Below are 12,573 nucleotides of genomic sequence, written 5' to 3'. Positions count from 1 at the left end.
AACAGGGGGTACTTTAATCATGTTTGTTATGTGATTCTGTCTGCTAATGTGTAGTAATGCTTGGGCTTGTGGCTATATCAGAACATAACAGCTTTTTTTGTCAGACTGTGCGGCTCTTGTGGAGGTGTTGATGAGATACTGTCCGTTTTCTGTTAACCAGGGCTCGTCAGGCGTGGGATCGTCTGGGTCAGATCAGCCATCTGGGGATGTGGTTGCCTCTGAAACTTCATTGGCACAATCTTCCGGGGTTTTCGTTATAAACTGGCACGCCTTCGTCTCCTACTGCGGCATGTTTTAGCGGTACTGGATGATCCCAATCCTAATGGATTCTGTACCAGATGGAAAGCTGTGTTAGACGTAGGGGGATGCAAATTAATCTCCTTGTCGTCTCCAATTTACTTTCTTTTTTGGAGTATCTTATTCCAGTCCTAAACTTCGGGAGAATGGGGTCGCTGATTGACTGTTCCTGTTAGTGTTCCCATTCTTCTTGGGTGTTCACCTGCGGGTGCTGCCCTCTTTTTCTTTGATCCAATATGATGTTTTTATTTCTTTTCGGGAAGCTCATGTCTGTTATAATTTTTCCGTTGGGAAACATTTATTTTCTGGAATTTGATACTAGCGATTTCTCCAACATTGGTGTGTCCGGTCCACGGCGTCATCCTTACTTGTGGGAATATCTCTTCCCCAACAGGAAATGGCAAAGAGTCCCAGCAAAGCTGGCCATATAGTCCCTCCTAGGCTCCGCCCACCCCAGTCATTCACTTTGCCGTTGCACAGGCAACATCTCCACGGAGATGGTTAAGAGTTTTTTGGTGTTTAAATGTAGTTTTTATTCTTCTATCAAGTGTTTGTTATTTTAAAATAGTGCTGGTATGTACTATTTACTCTGAAACAGAAAAGGATGAAGATTTCTGTTTGTGAGAGGAAGATGATTTTAGCAGAAAGTAACTAAAATCGATTGCTGTTTCCACATAGGACTGTTGAGATGAAGTAACTTCAGTTGGGGGAAACAGTTAGCAGACTTTTCTGCTTAAGGTATGACTAGACATATTTCTAACAAGACCATGTAATGCTGGAAGGCTGTCATTTCCCCTCATGGGGACCGGTAAGCCATTTTCTTAGTCAAACAAACAGAATAAAGGGCTTAATATGGGCTAAAAAACTGGTAGACATTTTTATGGGCTAAATCGATTACTTTATTTGGGCATTTTATTCATATTTATGCTGACAATTCGCATTTATAAACTTGGGGAACGTTTATTAAACAGCAGGCACTATGTTAGACACCTTTTCCAGTCAACTGAGCCTCATTTTCGCGCCATTACTGCGCAGTTGTTTTTTGAGAGCAGGGCATGCAGATGCATGTGTGAGGATCTGAAATTTGCTGGAAAAGCTTCTAGAAGGCGTCAATTGGTATCGTATTCCCCTCTGGGCTTGGTTGGGTCTCAGCAAAGGCTATAGCTGGGACTGTATAGGGGTTAAATTTGTAAACGGCTCCGGTTCCGTTATTTTAAGGGTTAAAGCTCTGAAATTTGGTGTGCAATACTTTTAATGCTTTAAGACACTGTGGTGTAATTTTTGAACAATTCCTTCATACTTTTTCACATATTCAGTAATAAAGTGTTTTCTGTTTAAAATTTAAAGTGACAGTAACGGTTTTGTTTTAAAACGTTTTTTGTGCTTTGTTGACAAGTTTAAGCCTGTTTAACATGTCTGTGCCTTCGGATATGAAAGCCAATGTGTCTCCCCATTTAAATTTATGTGATAATTGTGCCATAGCGTCCAAACAAAGTAAGGACAGTACTGCCACAGATAATGAAATTGCCCAAGATGATTCCTCAGATGAGGGGAGTAAACATGATACTACATCATCTCCTACTGTGTCTACACCAGTTTTGCCCACACAGGAGGCCCCTAGTACATCTAGTGCGCCAATGCTTATTACCATGCAACAATTAACGGCTGTAATGGATAACTCCATAGCAAATATTTTATCCAAAATGCCTACTTATCAGAGAAAGCGCGATTGCTCTGTTTTAAACACTGAAGAGCAGGAGGGCGCTGATGATAATTGTTCTGTCATACCCTCACACCAATCTGAAGGGGCCATGAGGGAGGTTTTGTCAGATGGGGAAATTTCAGATTCAGGAAAAATTTCTCAACAAGCTGAACCTGATGTTGTGACATTTAAATTTAAATTAGAACATCTCCGCGCACTGCTTAAGGAGGTGTTATCTACTCTGGATGATTGTGACAACTTGGTCATTCCAGAGAAATTATGCAAGATGGACAAGTTCCTAGAGGTTCCGGTGCACCCCGACGCTTTTCCTATACCCAAGCGGGTGGCGGACATAGTAAATAAGGAGTGGGAAAAGCCCGGCATACCTTTTGTTCCCCCCCCCCTATATTTAAGAAATTATTTCCTATGGTCGACCCCAGAAAGGACTTATGGCAGACAGTCCCTAAGGTCGAGGGGGCAGTTTCTACTCTAAACAAACGCACTACTATTCCTATCGAAGATAGTTGTGCTTTCAAAGATCCTATGGATAAAAAATTGGAGGGTTTGCTTAAAAAGATTTTTGTACAGCAAGGTTACCTTCTACAACCCATTTCGTGCATTGTTCCTGTCACTACAGCAGCTTGGTTCTGGTTCGAGGAACTAGAAAACTCGCTTAGTAGAGAGACTCCATATGAGGAGGTTATGGACAGAGTTCACGCACTTAAGTTGGCTAACTCTTTTATTTTAGATGCCACTTTGCAATTAGCTAGATTAGCGGCGAAAAATTCAGGGTTTGCTATCGTGGCGCGCAGAGTGCTTTGGCTAAAGTCTTGGTCAGCGGATGTGTCATCCAAGACAAAATTGCTTAACATCCCTTTCAAAGGTAAAACTCTATTTGGACCAGAATTGAAAGAGATTATTTCAGACATCACTGGGGGAAAGGGCCACGCCCTTCCACAAGATAGGCCTTTCAAGGCCAAAAATAAGTCTAATTTTCGTTCCTTTCGCAATTTCAGTAACGGACCGGCCTCTAATTCTGCATCCTCTAAGCAAGAGGGTAATGCCTCACAACCCAAACCAGCCTGGAAACCGATGCAAGGCTGGAACAAGGGTAAGCAGGCCAAGAAGCCTGCCGCTGCTAACAAAACAGCATGAAGGAGTAGCCCCCGATCCGGGACCGGATCTAGTGGGGGGCAGACTCTCTCTCTTTGCTCAGGCTTGGGCAAGAGATGTTCAGGATCCCTGGGCGCTAGAAATAGTTTCTCAGGGTTATCTCCTGGAATTCAGGGAACTACCCCCAAGGGGAAGGTTCCACATGTCTCACTTATCCTCAAACCAAATAAAGAGACAGGCGTTCTTACATTGTGTAGAAGACCTGTTAAAGATGGGAGTGATACACCCAGTTCCAATAAAGGAACAAGGAATGGGATTTTATTCCAATCTGTTCGTAGTTCCCAAAAAAGATGGAACTTTCAGACCAATTTTGGATTTGAAGATCCTAAACAAATTTCTCAGGGTACCATCGTTTAAGATGGAAACCATTCGAACGATTCTACCCACTATCCAGGAAAGTCAATTTATGACTACCGTGGATCTAAAGGATGCGTACCTACATATTCCTATCCACAAAGAACATCATCAGTTCCTAAGGTTCGCTTTTCTGGACAAGCATTACCAGTTTGTGGCCCTCCCATTCGGGTTAGCCACTGCTCCAAGGATTTTCACAAAGGTACTAGGGTCCCTTCTAGCGGTTCTAAGACCGAGGGGCATTGCAGTAGTACCTTACTTAGACGACATTCTAATACAAGCGTCGTCCCTGTCAAAAGCAAAGGCTCATACAGACATCGTTCTGGCCTTTCTCAGATCACACGGATGGAAGGTGAACATAGAAAAAAGTTCTCTGTCTCCGTCGACAAGAGTTCCCTTCTTGGGAACAATAATAGATTCCTTAGAAATGAGGATTTTTCTGACAGAGGTCAGAAAGTCAAAACTTCTAAGCACTTGTCAAGTTCTTCATTCTGTTCCTCGTCCTTCCATAGCGCAGTGCATGGAAGTAGTAGGGTTGATGGTTGCAGCAATGGACATAGTTCCTTTTGCACGAATTCATCTAAGACCATTACAACTGTGCATGCTCAAACAGTGGAATGGGGACTATACAGACTTGTCTCCAATGATTCAAGTAGATCAGAAGACCAGAGATTCACTCCGTTGGTGGCTGACCCTGGACCATCTGTCCCAGGGAATGAGCTTCCGCAGACCAGAGTGGGTCATTGTCACGACCGACGCCAGTCTAGTGGGCTGGGGCGTGGTCTGGGAATCCCTGAAAGCTCAGGGTCTATGGTCTCGGGAAGAGTCTCTTCTACCGATAAACATTCTGGAACTGAGAGCGATATTCAATACTCTCAGGGCTTGGCCTCAACTAGCAAAGGCCAGATTCATAAGGTTCCAATCAGACAACAAGACGACCGTTGCGTATATCAATCATCAGGGGGGAACAAGGAGTTCCCTGGCGATGAAAGAAGTGACCAAAATAATTCAATGGGCGGAGGATCACTCCTGCCACCTGTCTGCGACCCACATCCCAGGTGTGGAAAACTGGGAAGCGGATTATCTGAGTCGTCAGACATTCCATCCGGGGGAGTGGGAACTCCATCCGGAGATCTTTGCCCAAATAACTCAATTATGGGGCATTCCAGACATGGATCTGATGGCGTCTCTTCAGAACTTCAAGGTTCCTTGCTACGGGTCCAGATCCAGGGATCCCAAGGCGACTCTAGTAGATGCACTAGTAGCACCTTGGACCTTCAACCTAGCTTATGTATTTCCACCGTTTCCTCTCATTCCCAGGCTGGTAGCCAGGATCAATCAGGAGAGGGCCTCGGTGATCTTGATAGCTCCTGCGTGGCCACGCAGGACTTGGTATGCAGACCTGGTGAATATGTCATCGGTTCCACCATGGAAGCTACCTTTGAGACAGGACCTTCTTGTTCAGGGTCCATTCGAACATCCAAATCTGGTCTCCCTCCAGCTGACGGCTTGGAGATTGAACGCTTGATTCTATCGAAGCGTGGGTTTTCAGATTCTGTGATAGATACTCTGGTTCAGGCCAGAAAACCGGTAACTAGAAAGATTTACCATAAAATATGGAAAAGATATATCTGTTGGTGTGAATCCAACGGATTCCCGTGGAATAAGATAAAAATTCCTAAGATTCTCTCCTTTCTACAAGAAGGTTTGGAGAAAGGATTATCTGCAAGTTCTCTAAAGGGACAGATCTCTGCTTTATCTGTCTTACTACACAAAAGACTGGCAGCTGTGCCAGATGTTCAAGCATTTGTTCAGGCTCTGGTTAGGATCAAGCCTGTTTACAGACCTTTGACTCCTCCCTGGAGTCTAAATCTAGTTCTTTCAGTTCTTCAAGGGGTTCCGTTTGAACCTTTACATTCCATAGATATTAAGTTACTATCTTGGAAAGTTTTGTTTTTGGTTGCTATTTCTTCTGCTAGAAGAGTTTCAGAGTTATCTGCTCTGCAGTGTTCTCCGCCCTATCTGGTGTTCCATGCAGATAAGGTGGTTTTGCGTACTAAGCCTGGTTTTCTTCCTAAGGTTGTTTCTAACAAAAATATTAACCAGGAGATAGTTGTACCTTCTTTATGTCCGAATCCAGTTTCAAAGAAGGAACGTTTGTTACACAATTTGGACGTAGTCCGTGCTCTAAAATTCTATTTAGAGGCTACAAAAGATTTCAGACAAACATCTTCCTTGTTTGTTGTTTATTCTGGTAAAAGGAGAGGTCAAAAAGCGACTTCTACCTCTCTTTCCTTTTGGCTTAAAAGCATCATCCGATTGGCTTATGAGACTGCCGGACGGCAGCCTCCTGAAAGAATCACAGCTCACTCCACTAGGGCTGTGGCTTCCACATGGACCTTCAAGAACGAGGCTTCTGTTGACCAGATATGTAAGGCAGCGACTTGGTCTTCACTGCACACTTTTGCCAAATTTTACAAATTTGATACTTTTGCTTCTTCGGAGGCTATTTTTGGGAGAAAGGTTTTGCAAGCTGTGGTGCCTTCCGTTTAGGTAACCTGATTTGCTCCCTCCCTTCATCCGTGTCCTAAAGCTTTGGTATTGGTTCCCACAAGTAAGGATGACGCCGTGGACCGGACACACCAATGTTGGAGAAAACAGAATTTATGCTTACCTGATAAATTACTTTCTCCAACGGTGTGTCCGGTCCACGGCCCGCCCTGGTTTTTTAATCAGGTCTGATGAATTATTTTCTCTAACTACAGTCACCACGGTACCATATGGTTTCTCCTATATATATTTCCTCCTGTCTGTCAGTCGAATGACTGGGGTGGGCGGAGCCTAGGAGGGACTATATGGCCAGCTTTGCTGGGACTCTTTGCCATTTCCTGTTGGGGAAGAGATATTCCCACAAGTAAGGATGACGCCGTGGACCGGACACACCGTTGGAGAAAGTAATTTATCAGGTAAGCATAAATTCTGTTTTTGTGGTTGCTTGAGCACTTCCATGGAATTTGCATGTTAAGGTGTTAGTACATTGTTATGTCTAAAGTTCCTGTTGTCGATTGCTATTGGGGTTTGATTTCTCCAACATAGGTGTGTCCGGTCCACGGCGTCATCCTTACTTGTGGGATATTCTCTTCCCCAACAGGAAATGGCAAAGAGCCCAGCAAAGCTGGTCACATGATCCCTCCTAGGCTCCGCCTACCCCAGTCATTCTCTTTGCCGTTGTACAGGCAACATCTCCACGGAGATGGCTTAGAGTTTTTTAGTGTTTAACTGTAGTTTTTCATTATTCAATCAAGAGTTTGTTATTTTAAAATAGTGCTGGTACGTACTATTTACTCAGAAACAGAAAAGAGATGAAGAATTCTGTTTGTATGAGGAAAATGATTTTAGCAACCGTAACTAAAATCCATGGCTGTTCCACACAGGACTGTTGAGAGCAATTAACTTCAGTTGGGGGAACAGTTTGCAGTCTCTTGCTGCTTGAGGTATGACACATTCTAACAAGACGATGTAATGCTGGAAGCTGTCATTTTCCCTATGGGATCCGGTAAGCCATGTTTATTACGATTGTAAATAAGGGCTTCACAAGGGCTTATTTAAACTGTAGACTTTTTTTGGGCTAAATCGATTGATATTAACACTTATTTAGCCTTGAGGAATCATTTATTCTGGGTATTTTGATTTAATAATATCGGCAGGCACTGTTTTAGACACCTTATTCTTTAGGGGCTTTCCCAAAGCATAGGCAGAGTCTCATTTTCGCGCCGGTGTTGCGCACTTGTTTTTGAGAGGCATGGCATGCAGTCGCATGTGAGAGGAGCTCTGATACTTATAAAAGACTTCTGAAGGCGTCATTTGGTATCGTATTCCCCTTTGGGTTTGGTTGGGTCTCAGCAAAGCAGATACCAGGGACTGTAAAGGGGTTTAAAGCTTAAAACGGCTCCGGTTCCGTTATTTTAAGGGTTAAAGCTTCCAAAATTGGTGTGCAATATTTTCAAGGCTTTAAGACGCTGTGGTGAAAATTTGGTGAATTTTGAACAATTCCTTCATGTTTTTTCGCAATTGCAGTAATAAAGTGTGTTCAGTTTAAAATTTAAAGTGACAGTAACGGTTTTATTTTAAAACGTTTTTTGTACTTTCTGATCAAGTTTATGCCTGTTTAACATGTCTGAACTACCAGATAGACTGTGTTCTGAATGTGGGGAAGCCAGAATTCCTATTCATTTAAATAAATGTGATTTATGTGATAATGACAATGATGCCCAAGATGATTCCTCAAGTGAGGGGAGTAAGCATGGTACTGCATCATTCCCTCCTTCGTCTACACGAGTCTTGCCCACTCAGGAGGCCCCTAGTACATCTAGCGCGCCAATACTCCTTACTATGCAACAATTAACGGCTGTAATGGATAATTCTGTCAAAAACATTTTAGCCAAAATGAACCCTTGTCAGCGTAAGCGTGGCTGCTCTGTTTTAGTTACTGAAGAGCATGACGACGCTGATATTAATATCTCTGAAGGGCCCCTAACCCAATCTGAGGGGGCCAGGGAGGTTTTGTCTGAGGGAGAAATTACTGATTTAGGGAACATTTCTCAGCAGGCTGAATCTGATGTGATTACATTTAAATTTAAATTGGAACATCTCCGCATTTTGCTTAAGGAGGTATTATCCACTCTGGATGATTGTGAAAATTTAGTCATCCCAGAGAAACTATGTAAAATGGACAAGTTCCTAGAGGTGCCGGGGCTCCCAGAAGCTTTTCCTATACCCAAGCGGGTGGCGGACATTGTTAATAAAGAATGGGAAAGGCCCGGTATTCCTTTCGTCCCTCCCCCCATATTTAAAAAATTGTTTCCTATGGTCGACCCCAGAAAGGACTTATGGCAGTCAGTCCCCAAGGTCGAGGGAGCGGTTTCTACTTTAAACAAACGCACCACTATTCCCATAGAGGATAGTTGTGCTTTCAAAGATCCTATGGATAAAAAATTAGAAGGTTTGCTTAAAAAGATGTTTGTTCAGCAGGGTTACCTTCTACAACCCATTTCATGCATTGTCCCTGTCACTACAGCCGCATATTTCTGGTTTGATGAACTGCTTAAGGTGCTCGATAGTGACTCTCCTCCTTATGAGGAGATTATGGACAGAATCAATGCTCTCAAATTGGCTAATTCTTTCACTCTAGACGCCTCTTTGCAATTGGCTAAGTTAGCGGCTAAGAACTCTGGGTTTGCTATTGTGGCGCGCAGAGCGCTTTGGTTGAAATCTTGGTCGGCTGATGCGTCTTCCAAGAACAAGCTACTAAACATTCCTTTCAAGGGGAAAACGCTGTTTGGTCCTGACTTGAAAGAGATTATCTCTGATATCACTGGGGGTAAGGGCCACGCCCTTCCTCAGGATCGGCCCTTCAAGGCAAAAAATAGACCTAATTTTCGTCCCTTTCGTAAAAACGGATCAGCCCAAGGTGTTACGTCCTCTAAGCAAGAGGGTAATACTTCTCAGGCCAAGCCAGCTTGGAGACCAATGCAAGGCTGGAACAAGGGAAAGCAGGCCAAGAAACCTGCCACTGCTACCAAGACAGCATGAAATATTGGCCCCCGATCCGGGACCGGATCTGGTGGGGGGCAGACTCTCTCTCTTCGCTCAGGCTTGGGCAAGAGATGTTCTGGATCCTTGGGCGCTAGAAATAGTCTCCCAGGGTTATCTTCTGGAATTCAAGGGACTTCCCCCAAGGGGGAGGTTCCACAAGTCGCAGTTGTCTTCAGACCACATAAAAAGACAGGCGTTCTTACATTGTGTAGAAGACCTGTTAAAAATGGGAGTGATTCATCCTGTTCCATTAAGAGAACAAGGGATGGGGTTCTACTCCAATCTGTTCATAGTTCCCAAAAAAGAGGGAACGTTCAGACCAATCCTAGATCTCAAGATCTTAAACAAATTTCTCAAGGTCCCATCGTTCAAGATGGAAACCATTCGAACTATCCTTCCTTCCATCCAGGAAGGTCAATTTATGACCACGGTGGATTTAAAGGATGCGTATCTACATATTCCTATCCACAAGGAACATCATCGGTTCCTAAGGTTTGCATTCCTGGACAAACATTACCAGTTCGTGGCGCTTCCTTTCGGATTAGCCACTGCTCCAAGGATTTTCACAAAGGTACTAGGGTCCCTTCTAGCGGTGCTAAGACCAAGGGGCATTGCAGTAGTACCTTACCTGGACGACATTCTGATTCAAGCGTCGTCCCTTCCTCAAGCAAAGGCTCACACGGACATTGTCCTGGCCTTTCTCAGATCTCACGGCTGGAAAGTGAACGTGGAAAAGAGTTCTCTATCCCCGTCAACAAGGGTTCCCTTCTTGGGAACAATTATAGACTCCTTAGAAATGAGGATCTTTCTAACAGAGGCCAGAAAAACAAAGCTTCTGGACTCTTGTCGGATACTTCATTCCGTTCCTCTTCCTTCCATAGCTCAGTGCATGGAAGTGATCGGGTTGATGGTGGCGGCGATGGACATAGTTCCTTTTGCGCGCATTCATCTAAGACCATTACAACTGTGCATGCTCAGTCAGTGGAATGGGGACTATACAGACTTGTCTCCGAAGATACAAGTAAATCAGAGGACCAGAGACTCACTCCGTTGGTGGCTGTCCCTGGACAATCTGTCTCAAGGGATGATGTTCCACAGACCAGAGTGGGTCATTGTCACGACCGACGCCAGTCTGATAGGCTGGGGCGCGGTCTGGGGATCCCTGAAAGCTCAGGGTCTTTGGTCTCGGGAAGAATCTCTTCTACCGATAAATATTCTGGAACTGAGAGCGATATTCAATGCGCTCCAGGCCTGGCCCCAGCTTGCGAGGACCAGGTTCATACGGTTTCAATCAGACAACATGACGACTGTTGCGTACATCAACCATCAGGGGGGAACAAGGAGTTCCCTAGCGATGGAAGAAGTAACCAAAATTATTCTTTGGGCGGAGTCTCACTCCTGCCACCTGTCTGCTATCCACATCCCAGGAGTGGAAAATTGGGAAGCGGATTTTCTGAGTCGTCAGACATTGCATCCGGGGGAGTGGGAACTCCATCCGGAAATCTTTGCCCAAGTCACTCACCTGTGGGGCATTCCAGACATGGATCTGATGGCCTCTTGTCAGAACTTCAAAGTTCCTTGCTACGGGGCCAGATCCAGGGATCCCAAGGCGGCTCTAGTGGATGCACTAGTAGCACCTTGGACCTTCAAACTAGCTTATGTGTTCCCGCCATTTCCTCTCATCCCCAGGCTGATAGCCAGGATCAAGCAGGAGAGGGCGTCGGTGATCTTGATAGCTCCTGCGTGGCCACGCAGGACTTGGTATGCAGATCTGGTGAATATGTCATCGGATCCACCTTGGAAGCTACCTTTGAGACGAGACCTTCTTGTTCAGGGTCCGTTCGAACATCCGAATCTGGTTTCACTCCAGCTGACTGCTTGGAGATTGAACGCTTGATTTTATCGAAGCGAGGATTCTCAGATTCTGTGATCGATACTCTTGTTCAGGCCAGAAAGCCTGTGACTAGAAAGATTTACCACAAAATTTGGAAAAAATATATCTGTTGGTGTGAATCTAAAGGATTCCCTTGGGACAAGGTTAAGATTCCTAGGATTCTATCCTTCCTTCAAGAAGGATTGGAAAAAGGATTATCTGCAAGTTCCCTGAAGGGACAGATTTCTGCCTTGTCGGTATTACTTCACAAAAAGCTGGCAGCTGTGCCAGATGTTCAAGCCTTTGTTCAGGCTCTGGTTAGAATCAAGCCTGTTTACAAACCTTTGACTCCTCCTTGGAGTCTCAATTTAGTTCTTTCAGTTCTTCAGGGGGTTCCGTTTGAACCCTTACATTCCGTTGATATTAAGTTATTATCTTGGAAAGTTTTGTTTTTAGTTGCGATTTCTTCTGCTAGAAGAGTCTCAGAATTATCTGCTCTGCAGTGTTCTCCTCCTTATCTGGTGTTCCATGCAGATAAGGTGGTTTTACGTACTAAACCTGGTTTTCTTCCAAAAGTTGTTTCTAACAAAAACATTAACCAGGAGATTATCGTACCTTCTCTGTGTCCAAAACCAGTTTCAAAGAAGGAACGTTTGTTGCACAATTTGGATGTTGTTCGCGCTCTAAAATTCTATTTAGATGCTACAAAGGATTTTAGACAAACATCTTCCTTGTTTGTTGTTTATTCAGGTAAAAGGAGAGGTCAAAAAGCAACTTCTACCTCTCTCTCTTTTTGGATTAAAAGCATCATCAGATTGGCTTACGAGACTGCCGGACGGCAGCCTCCCGAAAGAATCACAGCTCATTCCACTAGGGCTGTGGCTTCCACATGGGCCTTCAAGAACGAGGCTTCTGTTGATCAGATATGTAGGGCAGCGACTTGGTCTTCACTGCACACTTTTACCAAATTTTACAAGTTTGATACTTTTGCTTCTTCTGAGGCTATTTTTGGGAGAAAGGTTTTGCAAGCCGTGGTGCCTTCCATTTAGGTGACCTGATTTGCTCCCTCCCTTCATCCGTGTCCTAAAGCTTTGGTATTGGTTCCCACAAGTAAGGATGACGCCGTGGACCGGACACACCTATGTTGGAGAAAACAGAATTTATGTTTACCTGATAAATTTCTTTCTCCAACGGTGTGTCCGGTCCACGGCCCGCCCTGGTTTTTTTAATCAGGTCTGATATTTTATTTTCTTTAACTACAGTCACCACGGTACCATATGGTTTCTCCTATGCAAATATTCCTCCTTAACGTCGGTCGAATGACTGGGGTAGGCGGAGCCTAGGAGGGATCATGTGACCAGCTTTGCTGGGCTCTTTGCCATTTCCTGTTGGGGAAGAGAATATCCCACAAGTAAGGATGACGCCGTGGACCGGACACACCGTTGGAGAAAGAAATTTATCAGGTAAACATAAATTCTGTTTTTTCTGTGCCCTGGGTCAGTTCTGAATGCCCTATGTATCAGGCTGATCCTGGTCGGGCGCTATTTTCTGGTCCTTAAGGTCTATATCACCCAAGTGG

General features: G+C 44.4%; 1 protein-coding gene across 2 annotated transcripts in view; it reads left to right on the top strand.

Annotated features, from left to right (window-relative positions):
* The window catches only part of GOLIM4 (golgi integral membrane protein 4), a 353,609-nt gene that overhangs the window by 195,015 nt on the left and 146,021 nt on the right, over window positions 1-12,573 (top strand). The window lies entirely within an intron of this gene.

The sequence above is a fragment of the Bombina bombina genome, chromosome 4 (assembly GCF_027579735.1).
Source record: "Bombina bombina isolate aBomBom1 chromosome 4, aBomBom1.pri, whole genome shotgun sequence".
In the NCBI taxonomy this organism is placed as follows: Eukaryota; Metazoa; Chordata; class Amphibia; order Anura; family Bombinatoridae; genus Bombina; species Bombina bombina.
This window is presented reverse-complemented; position numbering and strand designations above follow the sequence as displayed.